This window comes from Palaemon carinicauda, chromosome 41 (genome assembly GCF_036898095.1).
Source record: "Palaemon carinicauda isolate YSFRI2023 chromosome 41, ASM3689809v2, whole genome shotgun sequence".
NCBI lineage: Eukaryota > Metazoa > Arthropoda > Malacostraca > Decapoda > Palaemonidae > Palaemon > Palaemon carinicauda.
Genome location: NC_090765.1, coordinates 44,082,123 through 44,088,122, shown reverse-complemented (window position 1 = coordinate 44,088,122; position 6,000 = coordinate 44,082,123). Strand labels below are relative to the sequence as shown.

Here is a 6,000-nt window from a genome sequence, read left to right as displayed (position 1 = left end):
CCTAACCTATCATATTTTTTTTGTTTAAAATTTACATTTACGTACGTAAAACAATCTCTCTCTCTCTCTCTCTCTCTCTCTCTCTCTCTCTCTCTCTCTCTCTCTCTCTCTCTCTCTCAAATTGTTTTCCTGCTTTGCTACGTACAAGTACTGTATAATTTATATTTGTAAGGTAACATATTTTGTAAATGCTTTTACTGTAAATACTGTATGTACTGTATCATTATTTATCACTATCATCATGCGCGTTAAATGCCTTGTTTGTTCTGAGCGTGGTTGTTTACTGAGCGTACACGCCGTCGTTTCAGGCGGCGTCATAAAGAAAAAGATTTCATTTGGAAGTCCTAAGAAAAATACGTAAACTAAAACATTGGTAATAAAAAAATCAACATACAGTACTGTATAATCAATATAATCGATGCAAAAACTAACCTATACGTACATATATGTGTACACTAAATGAGTTTGTTTCTTCATTATGATCAGAGATGAACGTAAACAAAACATTGGTTGCCATTTTTTATCGTGCTTTTTAGGTGTTTAGGAAACACATGATATAAAATCGCCTTTAATATTTGTGCCTGTTTTAGTTTAGGGTGCTGTAGTACATGCATTAAGTGTTCTGTACATTAAAGGGTGGTTTGTTAACAGTACTACGTACAAGGGAAGGTTTTAAAAGTCCGAATATACATGTTAAATAAATAGGTAAATATGCTGTCACTACTTCGCGGATTTTCACCTATCGCGCCCGAGTCTGGAACCTATCTACCGCGATAAACGAGGGTTCACTGTATATGTTTATTGATTTTTGCATGTGTGTTTCATTTTGTACTAATGTGCTTACATTATACGACTCATTTCGCAATTCTAACCTTTTGATGTAAGGGAGAATTGCGTGCTTCAGGTAGAAATCAGTTTTATTCATGTCTAATGTGAAATTATTGAAAAATACGATATCAGTGAAGTAAGTGCAAAAAACATGTTCTGTGTTGCGGAGGGTTCGTTTGTTCGTGCTTGTCACTTGCCTAGTCCGAGACCTCTTTCAGGCTCCCCTGCACCAGGGAGAAGGAATGTCGTAGGACCTAAGGGAGTGAGGAGTGTAAACCAACGAACAGACGTTCCCTCAAAGGTATCAGAAGTTGCTCGGCAAGCACGTCCTTGCCATAAGACAGGAGAGACGAAGTTTCTCCTCGTCTTCCAATGATTCGTCTCTTTAAAAGCCTGGGCGTAAAGTTTCGAGACGGTTGAAACGTTTATTAGTTCCTTCAGAACAAGTTCAACGTCCTAGCTGTAGTCATAATAAGAGTCCCGTTCATAGCGATGACGTTCATGTACAGACGTTTCTGCCACAGACTCGACGTGACGTTGAGCGGTAGACACCGTAGACGCAACGTGACGTCGAGTGTCAGTCACCGTAGTCTCGATATAGCATCGATCAGCAGTGACTGCTGTTTACTACGTGACGTTTGAACGTCAGCCACTGCAGTCACAGGTTGATCCGAAGTTAGATATGCTGTTAAAGCTTTCTTCTTCAATAGAAGCTTTCGATCCTGTTCCTGTGCGAAAGGATCCTTTGCTTTTTGTACGTCACGGTTCTGGGATACGTGATTCGGGTCTTCAACCTTCTAGACGAGCTTTGTTACGCCGCTGACGTTATCTCTAGTAACAGCTTTGCTGTTAAGCGAGATGCGGAGCATAAATCTCGATGTAACTTTGATCGCTTTGAACGTCAGCCACCGCAGTCACAGCGTGACGTTGAGATGCAGACACCACAGACACGACGTGACGTTGAGCGGTAGACACCGTAGACATGACGTGAAGTCGAGGGTCAGTCATCGTAGTCACGATATAGCATCGAACAGCAGTCACCGCTGTTGCTACGGGACGTTTGAACGTCAGTTACTTCTGTCACGACGTGTAGTAGAATAACATTCTCTGCAGTCACAACGTGACATCGACCCTCCAACTTTAACTTCTGTTCATATACAAGTTGATGTAGCCTGTCGGGCTTTTCCTTCACGTCATTCTGAATATAAATCTCCTTCTCGCAAGACTTTAGATTTATCAGATGATGTGCCTTCTGAAGAAGTTGATGACCCCCTTTCAACTAATGTACCTTTGGGGAGTCATTCAGAAGAGGAGTAACCTAGGGTGGTCCAACAATCCCTTGTATTTTAATTATGAATTTCTTTAGTGAAATTTTGTCCTAGACTTTCTTCAACGCCTACTTTTACGAAGTCAGTTCTCTCTTGTTCTTCCAAGAGGGCCATGCTCTTACTGGGAGACTGGTTGGAATCCAGGAGAAGTTTAGGAAAGTCTGCTTTTGCTTTTCCTCCTTCTTAATTAGCTTCTCGCTCGGGCGCCTGGTGTGACACAGGAGAAGCTCGAGGAGAAGTTCTCGGCTTGGGAGTACCTGCCTCTGCCCAGGGAGACTTCTTAAGCCTAGTGGACTCTCCTCGTCGTCTAGCCATGAGACGCTCCAAGATTTTATGGTCTGCTTCAGAGCTAGACCATCTCCTGTTAGGAGTTTTTTCGAGCGTTTGAAGTTTTATTTGTTGGATTGGTCACTGGGAGCCTTAAGTAAGAAGGTCTCTCCAGTTGTCAATGTATTGCTATACAATTATGTCATGCATGAACAAGGCTATCAGGGATGGCTCCAATGATCTGGCAGCCACGTTCACTGCAGGAACAAGGCTATCAGGGATGGCTCCAATGATCTGGCAGCCACGTTCACTGCAGGAGTACTTAAGATGTAAGTGCTCTCAATGCGTTCATTGTCAAGACAAAGTTCACGATGAAGACTACCAAATCTGTCTTGGCAGCAGTAAGGGAAGGCGACTGGATGGTCTCTCTCGACCTTCAGGATGCATACTTCTACATCCCGATTCATCCAAACTTTCAACACATCTGAGGTTTGTGGACGGGAAAGTAATGTACCAATTTCGAGCACTGTGCTTCGGCCTCATTCCTGCTCCTCTTGTTTTTACAAGGCCCTTGCAAAATGTAGCAAGCTTTCTACATTTTTTTGAGGATTCAGAGCCTCCCTTTATTTTGACGACTGGCTAATCAGGGCGTCGTCATTAAATCGCTGTCTGGAAGGCCTCTAATGGACATCAGACCTAACCAAGGAGCTAGGTCTCATAGTGAACGTAGAGAAGTCGTAACTTACAGTACTCCATCCCAGACTATTCTTTATTTGGGAATGGAGATACAGTGTCGGATTTTTTCGGGCCTTTTTGTCTCCCACAAGAATGGAACAAGCTCTGTTAAAAGTCCTTCACTTGCAAGAGAAAAACAGTTGCTTTGTAAGAGTTTGAACGAGCCTCGTGGGAACTCTTTCATCGCTGGAGTAGTTTATCTCTCTGGGGAGACTCAACCTTTGCCCTCTCCAATTTCACCTAAACCATTGGAACAAGGAGAAGGGCTTAGAGAGTATCTCTTTCCCAATCTCCAACTCAGTCTAGACATGTCTGACTTGGTGGGACAGCAACATCAGACTTCGAGAAGGTCTTTCTCTTGCGATCAAGAACCCAAACCATGTGTTGTATTCAGATGCATCGGATTTGGGTTAGGGAGCTCCACTGGACAGTCTGGAATGCTCGGGTCTTTGATCCACGGATCAGAAGGAACTCCATTTAAGGCAAGTAACATCTCTCCTTTGGCGAGATTTGTGTAAGGAAAAATGAATGGCTTGGCGGACTGCCTCAGCAGAAGAGGACAAGTCATCTCCATGGAGTGGACGTTGCATAAGACTGTGTGCGAGAAGCTATGGATGACATGGGGTCAACCCACCATAGATCTTTTTGCGACTTCACTGACAAAGAGGCTCTCGACTTACTGCTTTCCAGTTCCAGATCCAGAGGCAGCCCACATAGACGCTTTCCTGCTGGACTGGTCTCACCTGGACGTTTATGCCTTTCCACCTCTCAAGATCCTAAACAAGGTGCTGCAGAAGTTCACCTCTCACGAAGGGACCAGGTTGACATTGGTTGCTCCACTCTGGCCCGCGAGAGAGTGGTTCACAGAGGTACTTCTATGGCTGGTAGACGTTCCAAGAAGTCTGCCGTTACGGATGGATCTCTTGCGACAGCCTCACGTAAAGAGATTTCATCAAAGCCTCCCCACGCTTCGTCTAACTGCCTTCAGACTATCGAAAGACTCTCTTGAGCTCGAGGGTTTTCGAAGGAGGCAGCTAGAGCGATCGCGAGGGCTAGAAGATCCTCTACCATCAGGATCTATCAGTCAAAATGGGAGGTATTTAGAGACTGGTGCAAGTCCTCCTCTATTTCCTCTTCCAAGTGCCTCTGTAGCGCAGATTGCGGATTTTCTGCCTTATCTGAGAAACGGTCGCTCCCTCTCTGCATCCACCATTAAAGGCTACAGAAGCATGTTAGCTTCTGTTTTCAGGCATAAGGGTTTGGATCTTTCTAATAACAAAGATCTCCAAGACCTGCTTAAGTCTTTCGAGACTTCCAAGGAGTGTCATATTTCGACTCCTGCTTGGAACTTGGACGTGGTCCTACAGTTCCTTATGTCAGACAGGTTTGAACCATTAGATTCAGCCTCCCTGAAGGATCTTACCCTCAAGACACTTTTTTTGGTGAGCTTGGCTTCGGCTAAAAGGGTTAGTGAGATACATGCTTTTAGCAAGAACATCGGCTTCTCCACTAATAAAGCAGTATGCGGTCTTCAACTTGGTTTTTTGGCCAAGAATGAACTTCCGTCTCGTCCTTGGCCTAAATCATTTGAAATCCCCAGTCTTTCTGAGATTGTGGGGAATGAAGTTGAAAGAGTGCTGTGCCCCGTTAGAGCTCTTAAATTTTGTTTATCCAGAACTAAACCGCGACGAGGTTGTTCAGAGGCTTTATGGTGCTCCGTTAAAAAGCCCTCTTTGCCCATGTCTAAGAATGCGTTGTCTTATTTTATTAGACTTTTGATTCGGGAGGCACACTCTCATTTAAGTGAGAAGGATCGTAATTTACTTAAAGTCAAGGCTCATGAAGTTAGAGCGATAGCAACTTCTGTAGCGTTTAAGCAAAATAGATCCATTAAAAGTATCATGGACGCGACCTTTTGGAGAGGCAAGTCGGTTTTCGCTTCATATTACTTGAAAGATGTCCAGACTCTTTATGAGGACTGCTACACACTGGGACCATTCGTAGCAGCGAGTGCAGTAGTGGGTGAAGGCTCTACCACTACATTCCCTTAATCCCAATATCCTTTTAATCTACTCTTGAAATTTTTAATCTTATTTTGGGTTGTACGGGAGACTAAGAAGTCTTTCGCAATCTTTTTGATTTGGCGGGTGGTCAAAATATTGTTTCTTGAGAGCGCCCAGATTAAGGGTATTGATGAGGTCCTGTTATAGGGGTGTTCACCCTGGATATAGCAGCTCCTGGGAGTCTTTCAGCATCCTAAGAGGATCGCTGGGCTTCGTGAGGATAGCGGACTAATGAGGCAGAGTAATTATCAGAGTCAGCTTCCTTACCAGGTACCTATACTTAAGTCTGTTTTTTGAATAGTTGTCAAAAACCCTTGAGCATATACGCCTTTATTGTATTAATACTGGTCTCTACCCACCACCATGGGTGTGAATCAGCTATTATATATTCACCGGCTAAGTTTAATATTTAAAAATGATATTTTGATTATAAAATAAATTTTTGAATATACTTACTCGGTGAATATATAAATTAAAGGCCCTCCCTTCCTCCCCGATAGAGACCCAGCGGACTGAGAAGAACTGGAGAAATTGACAAGTATATGCGGTATCTGGCCGATAGTCGGCGCTGGTGGGCACACCCGCAACCTTCACGCCGATCGCTCGCGAGTTTTTGGAATCTGTCGAGCCGTCGGAGACGTCAGCTATTATATATTCACCGGGTAAGTATATTCAAAAATTTATTTTATAATCAAAATATCATATTTCTTCATTTGTGTACGGTGGTTCTGATTTAAAAAAAAAAACATTTCATGGATACAACATGATGGAAGTGCTTT

At 43.5% G+C, this 6,000-nt stretch overlaps 1 protein-coding gene across 1 annotated transcript in view; it reads left to right on the top strand.

The window, feature by feature from the left end:
* LOC137632411 (uncharacterized) overlaps positions 1–6,000 on the top strand; it is a 56,696-nt gene that overhangs the window by 2,241 nt on the left and 48,455 nt on the right. The gene's annotated exons all lie outside the window — the stretch shown is intronic.